The 27397-nt window shown below is 49.9% G+C and overlaps 1 pseudogene; it reads left to right on the forward strand.

Annotated features, from left to right (window-relative positions):
- LOC117435863 (rho family-interacting cell polarization regulator 1-like) overlaps positions 1-27100 on the forward strand; it is a 48850-nt pseudogene extending 21750 nt beyond the window's left edge.
- The last annotated feature ends 297 nt before the right edge of the window (positions 27101-27397 follow it).

A 27397-nucleotide genomic window follows, 5' to 3' on the forward strand; every position in this document is an offset into this window, starting at 1 on the left:
CCAGAGTTGTGTGGGGTCCTGCATCCCACCACATCCCATGTAGAGGCACACATGGGCTCCCTCACCTGGGTGCTGGAGTGGGGGAATGAGGATGCAGGGCCACATGTGCTGGGTTGGTGTGGGCAGTAGGTGGCAGAAGCCCTGGACACAGCATCCCAGCCTGACCCTCATGGTGTGGTTGCTCTCAGAGCCTACCTGGAGGTGCACCAGCTGGAACTGGAGAAGCTTAGCACCCAGATCTGTGAGTCCAAGAGGAATTTTTACCTGGTGAGTATTGCTTGGGAAGACCCTTATGAGGGACGGTGATTTGGGCAGATGGTTGTGGGCACATCTGGGGCAGCTCATGGTCCATCTGTGTCCCTGTTTCTGTGGAGATAACAGGGGCCAGCCCAGGCTCTGGTGTTGGGCTGCACAGGGCTCCTGTCCTGCTGTCATGTACTCTCCAGCCCTGGCTGGGTGCTGGACATGCTGTGGGTGGTGGGTGCGATGTGCTGGGTCTCCTTGGGTGGGCAAAGCTGGCTTTGTGTTGTCTTATCCCTCTCCTCTCTCCTCCAGGGCTTTCTCTATGATCTGGATAAGGTAAGGGAGATCATTGCCTCACCCCCCTTGTCTTCCCCTTCCTAACAGCCAGGATGTGCTACTGCCAGCCCCTCTCTGCTTGCGCTACCCTGCTGCCTGCAGGGTGGGATGGGGCTCTTTGGGCATGGTGGGTCTGGGCAGGTATGGAGCAGAGGCAGGCAGGGGCTTGTAACTTGCTTCTTGCAAGCAAAAGCTGTTGTTGGTGAGTGCTGAGCCTGGGTTAGCTCTGGAACTGGGAGAAGAGCATCCTGGAGCTTTGCTTGTCTCCTGGGAGACCCTCTGGAGCAGGGGAGGCTGGAGGATGCTGCAGCACATGGGTACAAGCACAGCCTCTGCTCACTGCCACTGCCACCCTGCACCTCCCAGGCAGGGCAGGAGGCCAGGACCTGTCCCAGCCACAGCACAAGGAGACAACAGGGCACATCCTAACCTGCAGCTCCTCTGTGGAGGGGTTGCACTGCCACTCACACCATCTCCTCTGCTTTTCCAGCAAGTGAAGTCAATCAAGTGCTTCCTGCATCGCCTGGAGCCCACAACATGGTCAAGGCTTACAGCGTGGGCTCACCGGGCAGCCAGGAGGCACGTGAGAGCCTGGCTGAGGCCAGCAAGGGCTGCAGGGAGTACACAGAGGTGAGGCAGCTGGCTGGGCTGGGCTGGCAGGGTGCTGGGTCCCATAACTGGCTGCTGATGGGTGCTGTCCATCCATCTGTCCCCAGAACATGTGTCTGTTGGAGAATGAGCTGGAGAGCCAGCTGGGCGAGTTCCACATCCGGATGAAAGGTAACATGTCCTGCTTCATTCCTGGCACACTGCCTGGCTGCTGCCTGCTCATGCTCCTCTACCTTTTCTTGCAGGACTGGCAGGCTTTGCCCGGCTTTGTGCTGGTGACCAGTATGAGGTTGGTGGGACTGTATGGGTTGGAATCTGCTCTTCTTTTTCCCTGTGGTCCTTGAGATGCTTGGGGGTAGGCAGGCGCTGGTGTGGAGGGCATGTTGCAGGGCAGTGGTGGGTGGCATGGCATTGGGTCCCTGGCCATGCTTGGGCAGACACGGAGAGCACCCATCACCCCAGTGTTGTATTCCCCCCATACCCACGCCTCTGCACCCCCAGATTTTCATGAAGTATGGACGGCAGTGGTGGAAACTACGTGACTGCATTGAGGTGAACAGTAAGCAGGTGTGGAACAGCGAGGAAATGGTTTTCTTGCCACTCATCACCGAGTTCCTCTCCATCAAGGTACAGTGCAGAAGGGGGCAAGGATGGTGTGGGCCAGCTATCACCCTGCAGGGCTTCCTTCCAGAACCTCACTTCAACCTCAGTCCCCCTGGGGTGGTGGTGGATCCTGGCACAATGCATGGATGCAAACAGCATGGTTAAGACAAAGCCCATGGCTTCATCTCCTCCCTCTCCTTCTTCAGGTAACAGAGCTAAAGAGCCTGGCCAACCATGTTGTGTTGGGCAATGTGCCCTGGAGACCAAGGACCTCTTTGCAGCTCTGCCTCAGGTAGTGGCTGTGGATATCAATGACTTGGGCACCCTCAAACTTAGCCTGGAGATGACCTGGAAGTGAGTATCTCAGCAGGCATTGCTGGTGGCACATGGTAGGGCTGGGGATGCCTGGCATGGCATAGCAAGAGGTGGCCTGCCTTAGGCTCTCTCCCATCCCAAAACTGGGCTGCAATTATGGAAAATCAGAGCTGGACTGGATGGGGTCCTGGTGTCCTGCTTGCTGTAGAACAGGATTAAGACCTTCCCAGCTGGCACACAACCCTCGCCTCCCTGCTCTCCTCTCCAGCCCCTTTGACAAGGATGACCAGCCTTCAGCAGCCAATACTGTCAACAAGGCCTCTATGGTAAACAAGAAGTTCTCTACCTACAACCAGAGCCCACCCGACATGCCGATCCTGCAGGAACAGGCTTTCTATGTAAGTGTGGTGCTCAGAGGTGGCCCATTGAAGGGGATGTGCTCAAGCTATGTCCCAGTGGGTGACACAGGGGTGGGCAGCTCCTCTCCAGCCATCCAGTCATGGCTTCCCAGCACTGGTGCCTGCTCCTCCTGTGTTCACAGCTCTTCTCCTCTCAGCCTGAGAGCCCAGGGTGGGCAGCTGACAAGCACATCTTTCAGGAGACGCTCTTCAAAAGCTGTCTCAAAGCTGCTCCTGTGGCGATGTCTCCTTGGCCAAGCTCGGGAGATGGCTGCAGCAGGGCTATTGTAAGTGTGAGGGCTGAAGTTGGCCCATAGTGTAGTCAGCGCTGTGCGCATCCCACAGTAGCTGTAGCTGCTCCTTGTCTCCCACTCACCAGCCTTTGCTGATGCCCAGAGGCCTAATCCTGCTGGGATGGGGTCTGGCTGTCCCTAGGGAGACAGTCCTCAACTTAGGGGAGCCTGTGCTGCACGGGCTGGCCCTGCTTCTTTGTCTGGCACTAGTGAGTAGAAGGCTTGTCTGCATTCCTGCACTGGAGGTTTGGTGTGCTGTGGTGCTAGTGTGATGGTGCTGGTGTGATGGTACAGGTGCTGGCATGGCACCAGTGTGATGCTGCCAAGATGCTGGTGCCATGCTAACATGGTGTTGGCATGGCACTGTGATGGTGGACTTGATGATCTTAAAGGTCTTTTCCAGCCTAGTTGATTCTATGATTCTATGACCACTGAGATAACATTGGTGTGATGCTGATGCTGGCCCCGATGAGCTGGAACAGTTGCTGTCCTTGCAGCCATGGTGGGTGGTGCCCCTCACTTGGCTCCAATCCCATCAAGGCTGTGCTGAAGCTGCCCATTCTTCTGGGAAGCCACTGGCAACCCAGGGCTCTATGGGGTGTGTGGCTGTGTCTGTGGAGCTGGAATCACCCCTGGTGTGGGGCAAGATGCAAGGCTGGAAGAAGCAGCCATGGTCTGCAGGTACTCGCTGCCCATCCTGCCATGCCAGCAGAGCCAGGGCACTGGTGCCCTGGTGCCCTGGTTGAAGGGAAGGCAGCCAGAAGAGCAGGAAGATCTTGTCTAACACCATTTTCTCCTCCCCAGAACATTCTGAGGTACCAGGAGGAGATGGAGAATGGCATGGCCTCTGAGTCCTCAGATGACTCGTATAGCCAGCAGCTGCCCAGCAGCACTCACCATACTGTTCATAAGCCCATCGTGCAGCCAGAGCTACAGGCCTTGGTACCTGCCAATGAAATCTCCTTCTCCCAGCAGCTGCAGGAGGCCAAGCCCAGCACCAGGGCCAACATTCCCGCTTCTGAGAGCCGGCCGGAGGAGCTGGGCACCCGCAAGAAGGAAGCAGTGGCCAATGGGCATGTGCCCTACTCCCGGACTTTGAGCCACATCAGTAAGGACAGAATGGACACCACAATGGAGGCCAAGGTTGTGGAGAGCCCCTGGGAGATGGTGCCCAGCCTGCAGGACATGGTAACTGGTGAGCAGGATGTGGACCCTGTCCCTGGTGCCTTAGTGGCAGTAGTGGCACCAGTGCAGGACAAGGGTGCTGAGGCCAAGTCCCATGCCTCCATGGTGTGGGCTACCACCGGCAAGGCCAAGCTGGTGCACAGCCAGGTGCCAGCATGGGGTGGCTACAGCACTGGCATCGCTGTGGCACTGGCACAAGTGTCCATGGAGGAGAGCCTGGTCCCCACCATGCTGCTGCCCACAGGAGTCCCCAAGGTGCCCCAGGGGAAGGTGGTAGATTCACATCTGGAGGAGGCCATTGGCCTTCTGGGCTCAGCCCTGGATTACTAGCGGGGGCAGCTCCCAGAGCTGCAGCCCCTTGGACAGGAGCTCAAGCGCCTGGAGGAGATGCTGCTGGTGAGGGGCTCCCCACAGTGCCCGGGGCAAGAGGGAAAGGGGTTGTCCTGGCTAGAAGTGCCTGGGGATGATGGGGACAGGGCTGACAGTACCTGGGGACAAGGGCAGTGGAGCCACCTCTGATGTTAGTGCCAAGGGATAAGGGGGACAGGGCCATTTTACCATCAGAAACCTGGAGAGGGGCTTTTGACAAGGGCCTGTAGGGACAGGACAAGGGGGAATGGCTTTAAACTGACAGAGGGGAGATTGATATGAGATCTTAGGCAGAAGTTCTTCCCTGTGAGGGTGCTGAGGCCCTGGCACAGGGTGCCCAGAGAAGCTGTGGCTGCCCCATCCCTGGCAGCGTTCAAGGCCAGGTTGGACAGGGCTTGGAGCAACCTGGTCTACTGGAAAGTGTCCCTGCTCATGGTGGGGGATTGGAATTAGATGAGCTTTAAGGTCTCTTCCAACCCAAACCAGTCTGGGATTCCATGATTCCCAGTGGTGATGCCTGGGGATGCAGGTGGCAGAGCTGTCTTGGCTGATGGGGCTGACCCTGGCATGCTTTCTTATGCAGCAGAAGCAAGACGTCTTCCTCAGCCAGGCCTCCAGCATCAGCCTGATGGTGGAGCATGCGCTGGAGAGTTTCAGCTTCCTCAACACCTCAGACATGGAGAACTCTGAGGGCTCCAAGGAGGAGCCTCTCCAAGACGAGAGGTGCACAGCAGGGTCATGGGATGCAGCACAGGGCAGAACATGGCCTGGGGGTGGTTGAGATGAGGGATGCCCAGATCTGCCAAGCTGCCCAAGCACATTTAGACCAGCCCATCACAGCTCAGGGCAAGTCCAGGTTGAGATGCAATAGGATCTGGCCCTTCTAGAGCACCTCGCATATAAAGACAGGCTGAGAACATTGGGGCTGTTCAGCCTGGAAAAGAGAAGCTGCGTGGAGACCTCAGAGCAGCCTTCCAGTATCTGAAAGGGGCCTATAAGGATGCTGGAGTGACAGGACAAGGGGCAATGGGTTCAAACATAGAGGAGATTTGGGTTAGATATAAGGAAGAAATTATTTACTGCGAGAGTGGTGGGCTGGAACAGGCTGCCCAAGGAAGTTGTGAATGCTCCATCCCTGTTCAAGGCCAGGTTGGACAGGGCATGGAGCAACCTGGTCTAGTGGAAGGTGTCCCTGCCCGTGGCAGGGGGTTGGAACTAGATGATTTTAAGGTCATTTCCAACCCAAACCAGTCTGTGATTCTATGATTCTGGTGGCACAGTGCCATCCTGCATCTCTCCATTGATGTTCTGCTGGGAGGCAGCTCCCATGCCCTATGCCCCTGGGACCTGCTCCTTTGCCCAGCCCTCCTGCTGTGATACCGTAGGTCCTATAGAATTCCCCTGGGGAATGTCCAGGTCCAGGTTTCCTGTGCTGATCTGCTGCCTCCATCTCTCCCTGGCTCACAGGAGGGCTGGCAGACCACGGTGTGGCAGCAGGGTCCCCAGCACCAGTGAGACCAGTGCAGATGACACCAGCATGTGCAGTGGCTCTGAGGCCAGCACCGACCCCCTGAGCACCGGCAATGAATTCCAGGATAAGGCCCTGGTGCTTCACCTCAACAACAGCAACCGCCTGCTGGTGGTGAGGACAGGGGCAGGAGATGTCCTGGGGATGGAAGCACTGGGGTGGTCTGTGAGTCCCCCCTCAAGGGGTATCTTGCTGCAGCATGTGGTGTGTGCAGTGAGCTCTGTCCCTGAGGTCCCCATTTTGGTTATGCCTTGCAGAAGCTGGGCACTTTCAGTCCCCTGTGGTGCCAGGAGATATATGCCCTGGACAGGCTGCTGTGGGAGGCCCAGGTTCTGGAGACTGTGTGCCAGCTCACAGAGGAGCGAGCAGGAGCAGCTGCCTCTGCTGCTGCAGGTAAAGCCATCCTTCCAAGGGGACCGCACTGGGGGCTGTGTATGGCGCGGTGTCCACTGTCATGGGCACACTGAGCAGTGAGGGGCTGTACCAGGCACAGGGCAGGAGTCCCCTGCCCACTGCAGTGGCCCAGGGGAGTTTGACAGCACCTGTCCCCACAGTGGTGCAGTTCTTGACACAGAAGGAGGGTCTGCTGCCCCTCTGGGACTGCTGCATGGAAGCCCCCAACATTTACTCCTGCCCCGTGGAGTGGTTCCTGCAGATGCTCAGCACCCTGGCCTGGCTGATGCCGGTAAGCACAGGGGTGTTTGGGGAGTTACCAGCCCCACACAGTGACCATGCATGAGGGCCTATGGGTGCCAGAAGCCCCACAGAGGGATGGCCACGGCTGCTGCACACCCTGACCCCAGTCCTTTCCCACAGTTTGTGTGAAACTGGTGGAGGATGTGCTGAATTGGCAGCTGCCCCAGCAGCCCAGCAGCACCGAGGGTGAGCAGGTCACCATCTTCCAGTACTGGGGCCACTTTGAGTCACCTGGTGCTTGATACCTACATGATGGAGCTGGCAGAGGAAGGTGGGTGCCCTCCTATCCTCCCTAGACCCTGTCATGAAGATGTTGAAGATGTCCCTGCTAATTGCAGGGGGGTTAGACTAGATGACCTTTGAAGGTTCTTTCCAACCCAAACTATTCTGTGATTCTATGGGGTGCTGGAGCATCACCATAGGGGATTACACTGCAGTACCACCATGGCTGTTGTCATGGGTTCAGCAGTAGCTCATGCTCTGCCAGGGAGGAGGGAGAGATAGGGCGCCTGGTCTGGGCTAGTCGGGGAGGTATTCCATACCACAGCACGTCCTGCTCGGGGAGGGGACTGGAAGCTGGCCGGGAGGGGAGGGGTTGGCTCTCTCCTCTGGGCTGGGCTCGGAGAGGGAACTGGAAGCTGGCCAGGAGGGGAGGGGGGAGCTCTCTCTCTTCCGGGCTGGCCTCATGGCGGCGGGTGGTATCGTATTCTCTCTCCCTGTTTGTCTCCTCTAACATTGATTTGTTATTGGTACCGGTAGTGATTTCTGTTATACCTTAATTGCTGGACTGATTTTACCTCAGTCCGTGGGAGTTGTATTCCTCCGGCTCTCCTTCCCATCCCTCCGGGAGTGGGAAGGTGAGGGAGGGAGAGGGAAAACAAAGGGGGAACTGTGCAGATTTAGTTTAAACCACGACAGTTTTTTGGCGCCCAACGTGGGACACAAACCCACGAAATAACAACAAATCTGACAGGATTTATAGTCATTTGTCACAATGCTGTTTTATTGGCTCTCACAGTTTTTTCTCTTGATCTCACGGTCTCAGGATTTTACCAATTACTTGTCATATATATTAGCTGTGTTAGTGTTTATCAAGTATGAGGTTTGGGCTAAGGTTCTGGTCTCATTGTACTTTATGTTAATGACTTGTAATACAATAGAAGCATTGATCATGAAACTGATCTGGTTTATGCTCCCGGTATGGTCACCAACTTTATATTTTGGGAGGTATATAATAGAAGTACTTAGGAATTTCACATCTTTTTTCTCCTTCTCGGTTGGTCAACCTGTGAAGGAGACATTCTTCTATCCTCCCAGTGTTCTCTCCAGATGGTCTACAACATCATTTGAGGGTTTTGAAGTTTTTGAATGGCCTTTTAATACTGTTGAGACTTGTATGCTGATTGTGATGGGGATCACCATAGTAGCACGCATACAGAGTGTGTTTTGCCCACAATTATTTCATCTGATTTCAAGAGTTAAGTGGAGTCAGGTCTGGTCCTGTACTGGGGTTAAACGATGACATAGGAGGACCAGGAGATCTTCCCAGAGGCTGGACAGTCATGAGTGGCAGGGTGTGTGGGATAGTATGGGCAAGCATCTAGGTCAGTGGGCCCCTCCAGTACTTTGGAATTTTACTTCGGAACAAGTGAAGAATCCGGAAGAATTAGTAAAACAGCTAAATGAGGTGTGTTGTCGTCCTGGCCATACCAGAGATGGACAAATTACGGCAACGTGCTGGGGTTGGCCTATGCCTATAGGGCCTTGATTGACATTATCCAACACCTTCAAAAGGAAAAAAATGTCCCTGGATCTGAGAGCAACACAGAAGTCAGCGCAGCTGTTCCAACTCCAAGTACAGCAGCTGCACCATCCCCAGCGGCAAGTACAGTTGCTACCCAAACTTCAGCTGTGACAGACAGTGCAGCTACCCCAGTAACGAGTACAGCGGCTATTCAACCCTCGACTGCGACAGACAGTGCAGCTACCCCAGCAACAAGTACAGTTGCTACTCAAACTACAGTGATAATCACTGCAGCTGAACTAGAGGACCAATTCGTACCAATATCGGTTGCTCCTGTACACAAGAGAAAAACCAGAAAGGAGGCAAGAAGGAAGAGGCAGGATGAAGAAACTATGCATCCACTACCTGGTCTAGTATCTGATCAGGGGTCATCATCACACGACAAAGAAGAAGAGGTGACTTCTCGATCTCGGACCTCAACTGAGCTGCGGAATATGCGAAAAGATTTCACCTGTCAGTCAGGGGAGCACATCATCACCTGGTTGCTCCGATGCTGGGATAATGGGGCCGATGGTCACGAACTAGCAGGTACAGAAGCCAAGCAGCTGGGATCACTTGCTAGAGAAGGGGGAATTGACAAAGCAATTGCAAGAGAGAAAAAGTCCCTCAGTCTTTGGAGGCAGCTTTTGGCAGCTGTGAAAGAGAGGTTCCCATACAAGGATGATGTTATGAGTCGTTCGGCCAAGTGGACTACTATAGACAAAGGCATCCAGTCCCTGAGGGAATCAGCTATCGTAGAGATGATCTACCACACCAAGCCGAATAATGGGAATGTACCCATAGACCCAGATAAAGTCGAATGCACACGACCCATGTGGCGAAAACTTACAAGAAACGCACCGTTGTCATATGCCCATCCATTGGCAACGGTAACCTGGAATGACATAGCACCACTAACAGTGGATGAAATGGTTCATAAACTCCGAGAATTCGAAGACAATCTTACCCCTTCCATCATCTCAGCTGTGGAAAAACTGTCTCATGATCTCAAAAAGTTGAGGGACAATCTGTCTGATTTATCTAGCTCCTCACGTGTGCCAACACGCGTTTCAGCTATTAACAAAAGGCGTCCTATTGCTCAAGAGAGAAAATATATAAGATACACACCACCAGCCACCCTATGGTTCTACCTGTGGGATCATGGAGAAGACATGACGAAGTGGGATGGAAAACCTACTTCAGCCTTGGAGGAACGTGTGAGTGAATTGAAGAGAGGAGCAAGGGCCAAGACTGATCGTCCCATGAGAGCTGCAGCTTCAGTCTCTGGTGAACAGGTTCCCAGATGGAGTGGAAGAGCTGATTTTACTCCAGCTCCTGTGATAAAGAAGAATAATCCCTTTCAACACGACTTAGGTGTCCAAGATTGTGACGACGATGACTATTAGAGGGGCCCTGCCTCCAGCCAGGTGGAGGTAGGGGACAATCGTATTTACTAGACTGTGTGGATCAAATGGCCTGGCACATCAGCCCCACAGAAGTATAAGGCTCTAGTTAATACTGGTGCACAGTGTACCCTGATGCCATCGAACTGTCAAGGGATGGAACCCATCTGTATTTCTGGAGTGACAGGAGGGTCCCAGGAGTTGACTGTACTGGAGGCTGAAATTAGCCTGACTGGGAAGAAATGGCAGAAGCACCCCACTGTGACTGGTCCAGAGGCTCCATGCATCCTCGGCATGGACTACCTCAGGAGAGGGTACTTCAAAGACCCAAAAGGGTACCGGTGGGCTTTTGGTATTGCTGCTTTGGAGACTGAGGAAATCGAGCAGTTGTCCACTTTGCCTGGTCTCTCAGAGGATCCTTCTGTTGTGGGGCTGCTGAAAGTCGAAGAACAACAAGTGCCAATTGCGACCACAACAGTGCACCGGCGGCAATATCGCACCAATCGAGACTCCCTGATTCCCATCCATAATCTGATCCGTAGACTGGAGAGCCAAGGAGTGATCAGCAGGACCCGCTCACTTTTAATAGCCCCATATGGCCAGTGCGAAAGTCTAAGGGAGAGTGGAGACTAACAGTAGACTATCGTGGCCTGAACAAAGTCACACCACCATTGAGTGCTGCCGTGCCGGACATGTTAGAGCTGCAGTATGAATTAGAGTCAAAGGCAGCCAAGTGGTATGCCACAACTGATATTGCCAATGCATTTTTCTCAATCCCTTTGTCAGCAGAGTGCAGGCCACAGTTCACTTTTACTTGGAGGGGTGTCCAGTTCACTTGGAAACGACTGCCCCAGGGGTGGAAACACAGCCCCACCATCTGCCACGGACTGATCCAGACTGCACTGCAACAGGGGCAAGCTCCAGAACACTTGCAATATATCGATGACATTATTGTGTGGGGTGATACAGCTGAAGAAGTTTTTGAGAAAGGGAGGGAAATAATCCAAGTCCTGCTGAAAGCTGGTTTTGCCATAAAACGGAGTAAAGTCAAGGGACCTGCACGGGAAATTCAATTTTTGGGAATAAAATGGCAAGATGGACGTAGACATATCCCTACAGAAGTAATCAATAAGATAACAGCAGTGTCTCCACCAACTGATAAGAAAGAAACACAAGCTTTCTTGGGTGCTGTGGGGTTCTGGAGAATGCACATTCCAAATTACAGTTCAATTGTAAGCCTTCTCTATCATGTGACCCAGAAAAAGAATGATTTCAAATGGGGTCCTGAGCAACAACAAGCCTTCGAGCAAATTAAACGCGAGATAGTTCATGCAGTGGCCCTTGGACCAGTCCGGACTGGTCCAGATGTGAAAAATGTACTGTACACCGCAGCTGGGGAGAATGGTCCTACCTGGAGCCTCTGGCAGAAAACTCCGGGGGAGACTCAAGGTCGACCCCTTGGTTTTTGGAGTCGGGGATACAAAGGCTCGGAGGCCAGCTATACCCCAATGGAGAAAGAAATATTGGCAGCTTAGGAAGGGGTTCGAGCTGCTTCAGAAGTCATTGGCACTGAAGCACAGCTCCTTTTGGCACCCCGCTTGCCAGTGCTGGGCTGGATGTTCAAAGGCAGGGTCTCTTCTACACACCATGCAACTGATGCTACTTGGAGTAAATGGGCTGCACTAATTACACAACGAGCTCGGATAGGAAATCCCAGTCGTCCAGGCATCCTGGAAGTCATCATGGACCGGCCACAGGGCAAAGATTTTGGAATGTCACCAGAGAAGGAGGTGATGCGTGCCGAAGAGGTACCACCATATAATAAATTGTCAGAAAGTGAAAAGCAGTATGCCTTGTTCACTGATGGGTCCTGCCGTATTGTGGGAAAGCATCGGAGATGGAAGGCAGCTGTATGGAGTCCTCAGCAACAAGTTGCTGAAACTGCTGAAGGAGAGGGTGAATCGAGTCAGTTTGCCGAGGTGAAAGCCATCCTGCTGGCCTTGGACATTGCTGAGCGAGAAAGGTGGCCAGTACTCTATCTCTATACTGACTCATGGATGGTGGCAAATGCCCTGTGGGGGTGTTTACAGCAATGGAAGCAGAGCAACTGGCAACGCAGAGGTAAACCCATCTGGGCTGCTGCATTATGGCAAGATATCGCTGCCCGGGTGCAGAAGCTGGTGGTGAGGGTACGCCATGTAGATGCCCACATACCTAAGAGTCGGGCCACTGAGGAACACCACAATAACCAACAAGTGGATAAAGCTGCTAAGATTGAAGTAGCTCAGATGGACTTAGATTGGCAACATAAAGGCGAATTATTTTTGGCCCGGTGGGCCCATGACACTTCAGGCCATCAGGGCAGAGACGCAACGTACAAATGGGCTCGTGATCGAGGGGTGGACTTAACAATGGACACTATTACCCTGGTTATTCATGAGTGTGAGACATGTGCTGCAATTAAACAAGCTAAATGATTAAAACCTCTTTGGCATGGAGGACGATGGCTGAAGTATAAATATGGGGAGGCCTGGCAAATTGACTATATCACACTCCCACCAACCTGCCAAGGCAAGCGCCATGTGCTTACTATGGTGGAAACAACCACAGGATGGCTGGAAACATATGCTGTGCCCCACGCCACTGCCCGGAACACTATCCTGGGCCTTGAGAAACAGATTTTGTGGCGAAATGGCACCCCAGAGAAAATTGAGTCAGACAATGGGACTCATTTTCGGAACAACCTTATAGACACTTGGGCCAAAGAACATGGCATTGAGTGGGTATATCACATCCCCTACCATGCACCAGCCTCTGGGAAAACTGAACGGTACAGTGGGCTGTTAAAACTACACTGAGAGCAATGGGTGGTGGAACTTTCAAGCATTGGGATACACATTTACCAAAGGCCACCTGGTTGGTCAACACCAGAGGATCTGCTAACAGGGCTGGCCCAGCCCAGTCAGAACTTTTACATATTGTAGAGGGGGACAAGGTCCCTGTAGTGCACATGAGAAATTTGCTAGGGAAGACAGTCTGGGTTATTCCTGTTTCAGGCCAAGGCAAACCCACTCGTGGGATTGCTTTTGCTCAAGGACCCAGATATACTTGGTGGGTAATGCGGGAAGATGGGGAAGTCCGATGTATACCTCAAGGGGATTTGATTTTAGGGGAAAACAGCCAATGAACTTAATTATACGTTGTTGCTTGCTGTGTAATATTTTTATAGTCCATCAACTAGATGTCTTCAGGTCACCAGCGACTGGCACTGACTTCCCTCTAACCATCGTCCCAACAGAGAATGAACTTTGATAGAACCAGATGAGTTCTGCAGTAAAGGGATGATCAACATCAGCAGGCAACAATCCAGCACTGCACATAGACCCTCCTGCTACAAAAGACTATTACAAACCTAACATCATGGACCAAATGGACACAATAGCATTATAGGGATTGGTCCATGTATTAAGAAATGATCTCTTTCTATCTGTCTGGGTGTATGCAGATGTATATATATATATATGATGGTATATTGAAAATGTGGGATCTGAGCATGACGTGAATGGTATGGAATAAGGGGTGGATAATGTAATGTGTTCAGCAGTAGTTCATGCTCTGCCAGGGAGGAGGGAGAGATAGGGCGCCTGGTCTGGGCTAGTTGGGGAGGTATTCCATACCACAGCACGTCCTGCTCGGGGAGGGGACTGTAAGCTGGCCAGGAGGGGGGAGCTCTCTCTCTTCCGGGCTGGCCTTGTTGTGGCAGGTGGTATCGTATTCTCTCTCCCTGTTTGTCTCCTCTAACATTGATTTGTTATTGGTACCGGTAGTGATTTCTGTTATACCTTAATTGCTGGACTGATTTTACCTCAGTCCGTGGGAGTTGTATTCCTCCGGCTCTCCTTCCCATCCCTCCGGGAGTGGGAAGGTGAGGGGGGAGAGAGGGGAAACAAAGGGGGAACTGTGCAGATTTAGTTTAAACCACGACAGCTGTCCTTGGGCATCCCCCAGCGGCTCAGCCATACTTGGGGTGGGCAAGTTGTTCTGATCTGGTGCACATCCAACTCTCCTGCTGCCTTACTGAGCACCCTGGGTCCTTACTGTAGAACCCCAGCACCTTGGCTTGGGTGCCCCCATGACCTGGCAGCCTGTGTGGGGCCATCTCTGCCTGGCACGGGTGCAGGGTGCCAAGGCTGGGTTCTCTGAAGCAGAGGGGCAGTGCAGCCAGGCTCCATGCACCCCAGCTCAGCCCACAGTTCCCCGCAGCACTGCTGGTGCAGAACCTCAACTCGGACGACCAGGACATGGTATCACATGCCCTGAAGCATGTGCCTGAGGGCCACCTCAAGAAGGAGGGACTGAAAGCACTGAGCCTGCTCCTTGTGGAGGGCAATAGCAAGGTGGTGAGCATCGTGTTGGCCTAGCTCTGCAGCCTGGCAGAAAGCCCCCTTTTCCAACAATGGATATGTGCCAGGATAGCCAGGGATGAGGTGGGATGTGGGTGCTGCCCCGCAGCTCTGCAGGGTGCCAGCACTGACCCCCACATTCTACCCCAGGCCTTCATATGCTACCTGGAGCAGCTGGAGGATGAGGAGGTGCAGACGTGTGTGGCAGGGTGTGTGACGCTAGGCTGCCTGAAAGTGAGAGCGATGCGGGGAGAAGGCAGCTGAGGTGCATCCTCTGGAACAAGAGAAATTGCATGTGGCTGGTAACTCCAGACACATCAGCTTCCTGGACAGGGGAGCTGGGGCTGCCCCAGATGTGCTAGAGAAGCAGGCAGGGAAAGGGCAGGAAGGGAAGTGGGGAGGGAAAGGTTAAAACCAGGGATTTTCCTGTACCATGGGGCTGCAGTGTCCTGTGCTGCCTTCCCCTCTGTGCCATGTCCCTGCTCCCAGCCAAACTCATCCCCTTGTCCCTTCTGCAGGCCAAGGAGAGCATGGAGCAGTTGGTTTACCTATGCCAAACCGACAAGGAGCCTGTGGGGGAGGCAGCCAAGCAGAGCATGATGCTATATGGTGAGTGTCCTGCTGCTCCTCCTGGCTCCCTCTCCACCCATGTTATCCTGAGTGGAATCTCCTGGTGTGAGCAGTGCCTGTGGGAGAAGGGGGTCCTGGGCTGATCCCTACCTATGCCACACACTTTGGCCATTTCTCATAGTTTAAGCGAAGCTGGTAAGTCAGAACCATGCAACCACTTGCTCACTCCCCCCCTTCTTCTCCCCCCACTCCCAGTGGGATGGGTAGGAGAATCGAAAGAATGTAACTCCCATGGGTTGAGATAAAAACAGTCCAGTAACTAAGGTACCATACAAACTACTACTACTACCACTAATAATAATAATCATTTAAGCACTCTGTAGACAGATAGGAACATCCTCACATTCACAGGCACTTGTTCTCATGGGGGAATTCAAACACTCTGATATCTGATGGAGGGACAGTACGGCCCAGAACAAGCAATCCAGGAGGTTCCTCAATTGTGTGGAAGACAACTTCCTTCTGCAAGTAATAGAGGAGCCGACAAGGAGAGGTGCTGTGATTGACCTCGTGCTTGCCAACAGGGAGGGGCTGGTTGGAAATGTGACATTCCAGGGCAGACTTGGTTGGAGCAATCATGAGAAGGTGGAGTTCGAGATCCTCAGGACAGTGAGAAGAGCGTGCAGCAAGCTCACTGCCCTGGACTTCAGGAGAGCAGACTTTGGCCTCTTCAGGAACCTGCTTAGCAAGGTTCCATGGGATATAGCCCTAGAGGGCAGGGGGGCTCAAGACTGTTGAATGATATTCAAGGATCACCTGCTACAAGCTCAGGAGTGTTGCATCCCAACTAGAAGGAAGTGCAGCAGGAGGGCCAGGAGATCTCCTTGGATGGATAAGGAGCTGCTGAGGAAACTTAGAGGGAAAAAAGAGGCTTATAAAAGGTGAAAGCAAGGACAGGAGGCCTGGGAAGAATACAGGGATGTTGTTTGGGAAGCTAGGGACCAGGTTAGGAAAGCTAAGGCCCAGTTAGAATTAAACTTAGCTGTTAGCTTGTTAAGGATAACAAGAAGGGATTCTATAGGTATGTAGCGAATAAAAGACTAGGGACAACATGGGCCCTCTCCAGAAGCTATCAGGAGAACTGACTACCCTGGATTTGGAGAAAGCTGATGTTCTTAATGACTTCTTTGCCTCAGTCTTCACTGGCAAAGGTTCTGACTGCACCACCCAAGTCTTGGAAGGCAGACACAGGCACTGTGAGAATGAAGACCCTAGGACCATTGTAGGAGAGGATCTGATTTGAGACCAAAATAATTGGCCCTTATGCTGCCAATCTAAGTTCATCTGAGCCATTTCAATCTTAGCAGCTTTATCCACCTGTTGGTTGTTCTGGTGTTCCTCAGTGGCCCAACTCTTAGGTACATAGTGTACCTTCACCACCAGGTTCTGCACCCGGGCAGCAGCCCAGATGGGTTCATCTCTGTGTTGCCAATTGCTCTGCTTCCACTGCTGCAAACACCCGCACAGGGCATTTGCCACCATCCATGAGTCAGTACAGAGATAAAGTACTGGCCACTTTTCTCATTCAGCAATGTCCAAGGCCAGCAGGATGGCTTTTACCTCTGCAAACTGACTCGATTCACCCTCTCCTTGAGCAGTTCTTGCCACTTGTCATCAGGAAATCCATACAGCTGCTCTCCATCTCTGATGCTTTCCCACAATACGGCAGGACCCATCAACAAACAAGGCATATTGGTTTTCACTTTTTAACAGTATATTATATGGTGGGGCTTCTTCCGCACTCATCACCTCCTTCTCTGGTGACATTCCAAAATCTTTGCCCTCTGTGCAGTCCATGATGACTTCTAGAATTCCTGGACAACTGAGATTTCCTATTCAAGCTCATTGTGTAATTACTGCAGCCCACTTACTCCATGTAGCATCAGTTGCATGATGTATAGAGGAGACCCTGCCTTTGAACATACGGCCCAGCATGGGCAACTGGAGTGCCAGGAGGAGCTGTGCTTCAGTGCCAATCACTTCTGAAGCAGCTCGAACCCCTTCATAGGTTGCCAGTATCTCTTTTTCAGTTGGAGTATAGCTGGCCTTGGATCCTCTGTATCTCCAGCTCCAAAAGCTGAGGGCAGCTGGTAGGACAATTCTCCCCAGCTGTGGTATAGAACACATTTTTCACATCTGGCCCTGTCCATACTAGTCCAAGGGCTACTGCATGACTATCTCTCGTTTAATTTGTTCAGAAGCTTGTTGTTGCTCAGGGCCCCATTGAAAATCATTCTTCTTCCAGGTCACATGATAGAGAGGACTTACAATCAAACTGTAATTTGGGATGTGCATTCTCCACAACCCCACAGCACCCAAGAAAGCTGGGGCAGTCAGTTCCAAGTGAACTCGATGCCCCTCCAAGTAAAAGGGAACTGTGGCCTGCACTCTGCTGACAAAGGAATTGAGAAAAAAGCATTGGCAATATCAGTTGTGGCATACCACTTGACTGCCTTTGACTCCAGTTCATATTTTAGTTCTAGCATGTCTGGTACGGCAGCACTCAACGGTGGTGTGACTTTATTCAGGCCACGATAGTCTACTGTTTGTCTCCACTCTCCCTTAGACTTTTGCACTGGCCAAATGGGGATATTAAAGAGTGTGTGGGTCCTACTGATCACTCCTTGGCTCTCCAGTCTATGGATCAGCTTATGGGCAGGAATCAGTGTCTCTGTTGGTGCAATACTGTTCTGCTGACAGACTGCATATGCCACAAAGTGATCACACACTAGCTATATAATACACACAGTTTATTAAACACACTGAAGGCAATAAGCCCTCCATAGGAAGCACACTAATGTGAATTAGGTAAATATCTATATATAGTGAATAAGTACAATAAAGCAAATCAGGGATATGGGTATATATGTACTAAAGAAAGTTAGCAATGCATTAAATTATTACCATATAGAAAGAACAGAGATTAAAAAGAAATACATCACCATTTACCACTGAATCATCATCCAGTCTCACACTTCCAGCTGGGAAACCCCATTGCAGCTGATGCAGGAGTCTCAGGTGATTGGGAAAATTCCTACATGGTACATCCACCCATAGGTGAGGCTTCTCTCATGGCCACAAGACTGTCCTGATTTTATACCCTTATCAAAACAACTGACTGTATGCCAAATCTCTAACTGTTTATTCGTGGGGCCATGCAGTTTCTCATGATCTCACCTTGTCCACTCTGAGAGCATTGGCCAGGTGCCCCAGTGCAGCCAAGTATGAAGGTCATAGAACAGTTGTACACATCTGTTTTCCTGTCTTTTTCCGACAAACAGTCACAATGAACCTAAACATATATACTCTGCCAAATACACTGTGGCAAACAACATCATTTGTTATGTCTCTCAGTCATGAGAGGGAATCAACTCTCAGCTAGGTTCCCATTCATTCCATACATTCGGTCCTTTGATTCCAAATCATGGCAGAGATACATGTGACACAATGTCTCATAATTGGTACCATAGACAGCTATTCCATATTGTTAATGAGTGTAACAGCTATTATGCACACTGAGGGATGCTATAGTTATATTCTCAAATACTACTACTCAGATGGTATACATTTTCAGTACTATCAGCACAAGTGAATATAAGAACTAGAAAGGTTACAACATGTGATAGCAACAACATTAGCATTAGCTATAGTTACTACATCTTAATCCATTTGATGTTGTACAGACAATTATTAGTAGCATTTTTCTGACAAACTGCTTTTCCACCCATGTACTCCTGAGGAAATGTTGAACTTGCTACAATGGCAAGGTTCATTCACATTACAGGTGCAATTATCTTGTCTGCAAGATCTGGTGCCGCTCTTCCATCTCCAGCGCACAAGTGAGATATCTTTTCAGATATCTTCCTGGGGTAATGGCATCACCCAAAGGGGCCATAAGACATATGAGGACAACTAGGATCTGTAATTTCTGTAAAACACAGAACTAAAACATAATAATATAATTATTTCAAATAACATTTATTCTCAAGGACATATTCCCTTTTTTCTTATCTGGATTTAATCACTAATACTGCATTGTCTTTTCCAGTGGCAACAATTTCAGCCAGCTCAGGTGGGATGTTGCATGTGTGAACTCAAACTTTAGCTCCGCTATTCAGTTGCTCAGTGGATCCAAATCCACAGTTCCCTTGATCTGTAGTTATCTGTGGGGCTTCTCCCCTTCTCACTTGCATTTTCAACACAGGCAAAATTAACATTTGGGCAACACAGTCTCATGGCTGGATTAAGATATCTTGATCTCTGCTATTCAACAAAATCACCTTGATCTCCCCTTGATAACTGGAATCGATTATACCCCCAAGTATTTGAATACCTTTGATAGCCAAAGTGGACCTTGGGGCTATCAAACCAAAGTAACATGATGGAATATATACTCCAATACCAGTATCAATGACACAAATGCCTCGGGTGTTCAATCTATGCATTTGTAAAGTATACAAATCTAAACCTGCAGCATCTGGACTCACTCGATAAAGGGCTAAAGCTCCCTCCTTTATTTCCCAGTATGTGAGGGTCTCTGCCACTGTTAATGTTTTTATTTGCAAATTAGGAGTAGTCATCCTCATTAAAGGGGTTTCCATTTCCCAAATGGATCTGTTGTTCAATATCTGTAGTGCTTCAGGCAAATGGTCTCTCCATGTGTTTCATTTGCCTCCCCCCAGTTTCTTCGACTGTTCCCTAAGCAAGCCATTCAACCATTCAATTAATCCAGCAGCTTGTGGTATATGAAATATCCATTCAGTGTTGTTCATATCAGCAAATTGTTGTACCTTCTGGTTTTTAAAGTGATAACCATTGTAGCTCTGAATTTGCAAAGGAATGCCATAGTATAAAACAATCAATTCCAGTGTTTTAATTGTACTATCCCGGGTTGCTTGTCTACATGGATGTGTTATTAAATATCCAGAGTATTTGTCCACACATATTGACAACCCTGATGGGCCAGCAGAGGACCTATATAATCCATTTGCCAGATTTGCCCTGATAATTTTCCCTGATTCAATTGCCTTTGTACTATATGTGGTACAGTCCTTTGCTGTGTAAGTTGGCAGATGGGGCACTGGGCTATCACCGTTTTAATGATATCTGAAATTATAACAATTCCATGGTCCTGGGCTCATCTGTGGCTTTCTCTCCAAGATGTCTGCATTTCTGGTGTACTCATTTGGCCAGACCCGTCTGTTGTTTGCAATAAGGGTCTTCCACCACAACTTCGGAGATTTTTGCTTGTCCATCTACAACAGAATTATACCATTGTTCTAGGGTGTCAGCTCCACAATGGGCATCTGCCGCGGAAAGGACTCAGTCAGAGACCAATATGATCAGACAAAAAGCCATTTATTACAAAGCATTAACTCCTTATATACTATTGCTTATACACACCTACAGCAATTTGGCATATCATGATTGGATACTTGTCTTGAGGACCCTTAGTGACTAACATATCATTGGTTAAGCACAGGTGTGAGAACTTGACATCGAACACTTGCCAACAGTCCACAGTTCTCATCACTCAGTGAATTACAGCTTCTTCTTATCTTGCTTGCTTAGGCTTCCTCAGGCCTCCCACAGCCTTGCTGTATCCCTCAGAGTTATTCAGAGCTCATGTACCAAATACCCATTCTCCTGTGAGAACACTGTCTCCACATCTCCCCCTTTTTTGTTTTACTAAAAGTTTTTTACAATTTGTTGTGTCTGCTCTATCACTGCTTGACTTGTGTAACATAACAACCCACTACTCTAGGTAGCATTATTTCAGTAATACTGGTCTGATTTGAAGTCACTTGAACCTTTATAACATGTGGCATACCAGTGAATCCTACACACCATGTAACAGGATGGTACTAATGGGGATTTAACAGATGTGCTCAGTATACTTGTCCATTACCCATGGTCACACATAATAAAACAAATATTACAAAGATTTCTACCATTGCTGTTTCTTTATGTTGCTGAGTTCTGCGGCTTTGTACTTTTCGCTGGCAGTATGGTCCTGTTGATAGCTGTACACAGCTGGGCCTGCACTTTTTCCCCTGGATGGCTCTCTGATAACAGTGGAGGCCATCCCTTACATCAAGGTCTGGCATGGCATGTGTCTCCACCGCTCTACGCCTGCTGGGTTGCAGCCAGCAGCAGAGCTAAAGGTTCTTCTTGGTCGCAGACACAGAGGCCAACCCAGTCTTGCCCTTGACTGTGGTAGCAGGCATTTGGTCAATCTCAGTCCTTGCACCTTGTTGTCAATGCAGAGTTTCACCTGCTTAACCCAGTAACAAGTCACTACTACAGCAAAGCACACACAGATTTACATTAGCAGAGTAACTATTACAGAGTGCATCAGCATGTTGAAAATGCTGATGACAGCGAGGGACTAACCAAAGAAACTTCTTACCAGTGGAGTTCTCCCATCCTCTTAATTTGTTCCATTACCTGCTTTGTAACACTACCATCATATTAGAATCTTTCTAGCTTTTACCTTAGCATTTTCTAGCATCTGCTGCAAATTTGCATGTTCTAACATCTCTTTTACAAGTGACAAATCCATACAATACAAGGTATAGTTTCTTATTAGCAACTGGCTAGTAAATACAGGTGGTTTTATATGCAAAATCCCAACCTCTAATAATAGCTACTTTACAAGCACACATATTCAAGCTGTTACTTTTCAGTTGCTCCCAAGTGATGTTTTGCAATCATTCATTTCTCTCTATCTCATTCTGCTTGGGGTTTTCACGGTCAGCTTCTGTAGATGATGCATCGAGTTCTTCCACTCATCTGTCCCACTCATGGCAAGGCTTGACAAACTTTGCAGGCAGCCACCGTGGACCTGTAGGTAGGAGGACAGAAATATACCCCTTCCTCCTGGTTATCAGTTCTTGAGAAATAGGTTAAAGCGATTCCTTAAAGCAGAAGCATTCTGATGCAAACGGAATGTGAAGCAGCTGCAGAAATAGACTGCACCCTTGTAACAGTCAAAGGGGTTTGCTCCATCGTTACACTCCCCCTTTTTTTTTTTTGTCGCACAAGCAGAATCAAAAGCAATACTTCCTAACCCCTATGGCTCAGACCACATTGTAACATTATAAGGGGGGTTTCCTTGAACCCTTTATATTTGATCAGCCTGTCAGTGTCCCAAGAATGATAAGACCCTTGTGTCCAACCAGCCTGTCTGCATCCCATTGTGGGAACCATACTGGACAGCCCACTATATCAGAGGGTGATTCGACTAACCTATTCAGGAACCCACACTGACAGCGTCACTGAATCAAAACCCTTACATGCTGTTGATAGTACACTGGCTGGAAAACAAGCTTGAAGCAATACACAACAAAACTACAGTCACTAGTAACAGCTAGAGTGACTTATCATTACCCTTTTCTTTCTTTTTTTCAAAGTCACTCACCCTGCTTTGCACAGCTAAAACCACCGGCCTATCAGCAGCAGCCTTCTCAGCAGCAGCAACAAATACCTGCCGCGCTTTTGCATTAACCCTTTTTTTCCCATAATGTTGAACTGCTACCTGTTAAAACTTTTACATGAACCTGACAACAAAAAATATACAGAACACTGTCTGCCCTCATCACACACACACACACACATATGGGATCCCACAAGCACACTCCACACAACTACAGTATTTGAAACACAAAATCCAGACAATCATTGCTCCCACTACACGGTCCCACACACAGAGCATGGCACAAGGACCCTGTAAAGACTATCAGGAGATCAGCTCCGAGAAGCATCATTGCAGTGCGAGGTGGCAGGCTCAACCTTAGTGGGCGTCCCTGCAGAGGCTCTGCCTCCCTCACATCGCATGAGGCTTGGGCTTTTATACTGACCAAAATGCACACTCATTCCGACACAGGTGTTGAAAGAAGTTGCCAGCAATATCTATAAAGGTTTCCAAGGGTTGATAGATACATGAACATACTTATATTTACCAACTTCTAGTACATGAGTATCACAGACAGACTGTATCAAAGGAGTTGTATATGGGGTCCCAACTCCACGGTCTACTACAGGCTGCCCGATACCCCTGATAAGAGCATACGAGAGACCTTCCCATCTCAGGTGGGAAGCATACACACCATGGGAAACTATGCAATACATCTGCATCCCCCACCCGTCTCGCTTCTCCCTTTACAGCTGCCCATTTATGACGAGGATCTGGGGGATATAAATCAGGCTTCTTTTCCGGATGAATAGGCTCCAGGTCAAAAGCACCATCCAGGTCAGCATTGGCATTATCAGGAGTCAGAATCTCAGGAGCAGCAACAGCAAACTGATGAACGTGCACAGACTCCTTGTCGGGGTCAATAGGGTCTGAGTCAAAAGGATCGTCTTCATCCTCGTCCTCAGTCTTCACAGCCATGGCGACAACCGGTGGAGGTTCGGGGGGGAGGGGGGGGGGCACGCTGGTCTCCATGATCTCATTTTTTTTACTTTAACATCTCTAAAACAATTCTCCAAATGACTAACAAACCTTTCACAGCATCATTGCCTTTCATGGCCGCATTCCACAGTTTAACTCCCGCCCCATTCCACAAAGAGATCTCAAGTCCGGTAGACTCATCAATCTCTGGGCAACGTGTCTTCAACCATTTCAACATTAACTTTAAGTCTGTCTCTTTAAAGGTTGCTCCCTTCACCTTAAGAAGGACTGAAAACATCCATAAATCAGAGGCTTCTTCCTTAGTAATTTTTTCCCAAGTCTCAGATTAAAAGCTTCGCCGACTCCCACAATTAACTCCTTCTCCTTACTCCAGAGCAACAATCTTTTTAGCATAGCTTCATCATAGTCTGTCCCTCTCACAGAGAGGATATGTTGGAAGAGCTTAAGTATTACTTCTTTGTCTTTACTTAACTGTTTTCCCATCCTTAAGCTCCCTTCCAACCGTCCGGCTGCTCACCTTATTTGCACTGCGCAGTGTCTTCTGGGCTCACAAGGCTCCCATCCGAGGATTCCCTCCTCCGAGTCTTCTGCCTCCCGAACTAGGTCCAGGCAGATTGATTCCAGCCGATTTGTCCGCGGCCCTGCAATTCACACCCTCTTCCGTTTCAATGTGAACTTATAGAGGGTCCCTGTTCGGGCGCCATTTGCCGCAGAAAGGACTCAGTCCGAGACCAATATGATCAGACAAAAAGCCATTTATTGCAAAACATTAACTCCTTATATACTATTGCTTACACACACCTACAGCAATTTGGCATATCATGATTGGATACTTGTCTTGAAGACCCTTAGTAACTACCATATTATTGGTTAAGCACAGGTGTGAGAACTTGACCTCGAACGCTTGCCAACAGTCCACAGTTCTCATCACTCAGTGAATTCCAGCTTCTTCTTATCTTGCTTGCTTAGGCTTCCTCAGGCCTCCCACGGCCTTGCTGTATCCCTCGGAGTTATTCAGAGCTCATGTACCAAATATCCATTCTCCTGTGAGAACACTGCCTCCACAGGCATCTACACGGAACACTGTGACTCAAGCTTGTTGGATGAATGACCAAATATCTTGCCACAATTCCTTCCCCCATACTTCTTTGGAAAGGATGCTGGGGAGGGAATCTTCATTAGGGACTGTAGTGATAGGACAAAGGGTAATTGATTAAAACTTAAACAGGGGAAGTTTAGATTGGATATAAGGAAGAAGTTCTTTATTGTAAGGGTGGTGAGGCACTGGAATGGGTTGCCCAGGGAGGTAGTGAATGCTCCATCCCTGGCAGTGTTCAAGACCAGGTTGGACAGAGCCTTGGGTGATATGGTTTAGTGTGAGGTATCCCTGCCCATGGAAGGGGGTTGGAAATAGATGATCTTAACACATACAAGATCAGTTTAATGATCAATTAATCTATTGTATTACAAGTCATTACCATCAAGTACAGTGAAACGAGAACCGCAGCTCAGGCCCCAAAGCCGATAAACACTAAAACATCAAATACTCGCTGTAAGGTATGACATGCTGATAGTCTGAGACCAAGCACAACAACTCCAATAGCAAATAAATCAACATTGTGATAAGTTACTATTAATCTGAAAAAATGAATTCTTATCACAAATATGATTACCCACATTCTGGTCAGATCTGTCATTATCTCAACCCTTTGTGCCCCACATTGGGTGCCACAAAGGACTGTCATAGTTTAAACCCAGCCAGTAACTCAGAACCATGCAGCCACTCTCTCACTCCCCCCCTTCTTCCTCCCCTCCCCCCCATGGGATGGGGAGGAGAATCGAAAGAATGTAAATCCCATGGGTTGAGATAAGAACAGTCCAGTATATATACATATATACTACTGCTACCACCAATAGTAATAATGATAAGGGAAATAACAAGGGAAGAGAATACAACCGCTCACAACCCGCTGACCAATACCCAGCATGACCCAAGCAGCCACATGGCCCTTCTGGGTAACTGCCCCCAGTTTATATATTGGGCATGATGTACTGTGGTATGGAATACCCTTTGGCTTCCTTGATCAGGTGTCCTGTCTCTGCTTCCTCCCGGCTTCTTGTGCCCATCCTCACTGGCAGAGCATGAGAGACTGAAAAGTCCTTGATCAGGGTAAGCATTACTTAGCAACAACTAAAAGACTGGTGTGTTATCAGCATTGTTCTCAGACTAAAGCCAAAACATAGCACTGCACCAGCTACTAAGAAAGAGAAAAATAACTGTTACAGCTGAACCCAGGACACTCATCATACCCCAAGTTCTTCTGGGCAACAGCAAGCTAGCAGAAAGCAGCAAGGGCCAGGCTCCTGTGGCCACAGAGCGCTAAACCCAGTTGTCATTTCTTATTTGCTAGATGGTACTGAGAGAACCATCTGAGTGGGTTTCTGGGCCTCCAGATCACAGCAGGTGCTGCACAGGTTGGGACACATGAACCCTCTTCATCCCCTGTCCCTGCTCCTGCTGCCTTGCTCATGAATGTCTCTATCTTAGAGCCTGTCACGCATACCACGTTTGGAGTCTGTATGTCTGGGTTTTTCATAAAGCCCATCCCCATGGCACCCTGGCACATGTAGAAGCCTTATGTCTCTAGCCCCAGCATATTGTCCGTGTAGCCACATCTTTCAGAGGATGGCTGCTGCGGGTGGGAGTGCGGACTACAGCCAGCTTGTAGCATGGATGGATACAACCCTGTGTGTGTCTGGGGTCCTTGGGAAGCCCTTGGGATACCTGTGACAGTGAATCATAGAATCCTAGAATGGTTTAGGTCAGAAGAGACTTTAAAGCTCATCCAGTTCCAACCCCCTGCTACAGGCAGGGACACCTTCCACTAAACCAGGTTGCTCCAAGCCCTGTCTAACCTGGCCTTGAAAACTGCCAGGGATGGGGCAGCCACAGCTTCTCTGGGCAACTTGTGCCAGGGCCTCAGCACCCTCACAGGAAAGAACTTCTTCCTAAGAGCTCATCTCAATCTCCCCTCTGCCAGGTTAAAGCCATTCCCCCTTGTCCTGTCCCTACAGGCCCTTGTCAAAAGCCCCTCTCCAGATTTCTTGTCGGCCCCTTTTAGGTATTAGAAGGGGCCTACAAGATGTATGCAGATGTGCACAGCTATCTGAGATGCTGGAGGTGGCAGAGCCCTGAGCCCTGGCCCCTTTGCCCCAAGCCAGGCTCTCCTGCAGCCCAAATGTGGGTGATCCCTGATCCCTGCCCTGTGTGGGCAGGCAGCTAAAGAACATGATGTACAACATCCACAGCAGGAGCTCTGGGGGCTTTTTGAGCCAGATCCCAACTGAGACTTGTCCAAGGGTGTGCCAAGGAGTACAGGAAAGGTCTTCACTCTGTGGTCATATCATACAGTCTCAGCTCTGCCGGGAATTAGCCATGATTCCCTGGAAAGGCCAAGGAAGGTGGCTGGGTATAGGAATAGAACAGAGCTTCTGGAGCTCACTTCACTGACCACAGTGTGTTCTTGCAGGGGAAGATGGCAAATCAGCTCACCAGAGGTTGGAGGAGACCCTGGACAGCCTCCCACAGATCCTTGCCCCAGCCAGCATGGCCAGCACAGCTTTCTGAGAAACCATGCAACCCCTCTGCCATCCCTTGAGGGCCAAGGCATGGCCAGGCCTGTGCCACTCCTGGCAGCACACTGCAGCAGCACCCACACAGCAGCTCACTGCAACCACACAGATTTACAGAGCACCCATGGCAGGGGGGAACTTGCTGCACATCCCACCCTCTGATTGCTATTTAAACCACACCGGGAGGCCACCTGTCCTGCCCCATCAGCTGCTGGAGTGGCATGGAGACTAGCAGATTTCTGGAGCTGCACTTTGGAAACCACACCATTTGCTTTGCCTGGGCTGTAGGGACCACTGCCCTTTGCCACCTGGAGTCCCCAAGACTTCAATAAAATGAGATATGAGATATTAGCATATTCTGCTGGTGTTTCTTCATTCCAGCTCCACATGCTCCTGCCCCTCCCTGGCTGTGGCTGTAGGGACCGTTGGTGAGATGTGACCCCAGCCCAGAGCCTTTCCGGGTTGATTGGGAAGCACCATGGAGGGCAGGGATAGGAGGAGCAGCAGAGGGACAAACAGACCCACATACAGAAGGTGCCACCTTTTGGTTTTGTTTG

The sequence above is a fragment of the Melopsittacus undulatus genome, chromosome W, assembly GCF_012275295.1.
Source record: "Melopsittacus undulatus isolate bMelUnd1 chromosome W, bMelUnd1.mat.Z, whole genome shotgun sequence".
Taxonomy (NCBI): Eukaryota; Metazoa; Chordata; class Aves; order Psittaciformes; family Psittaculidae; genus Melopsittacus; species Melopsittacus undulatus.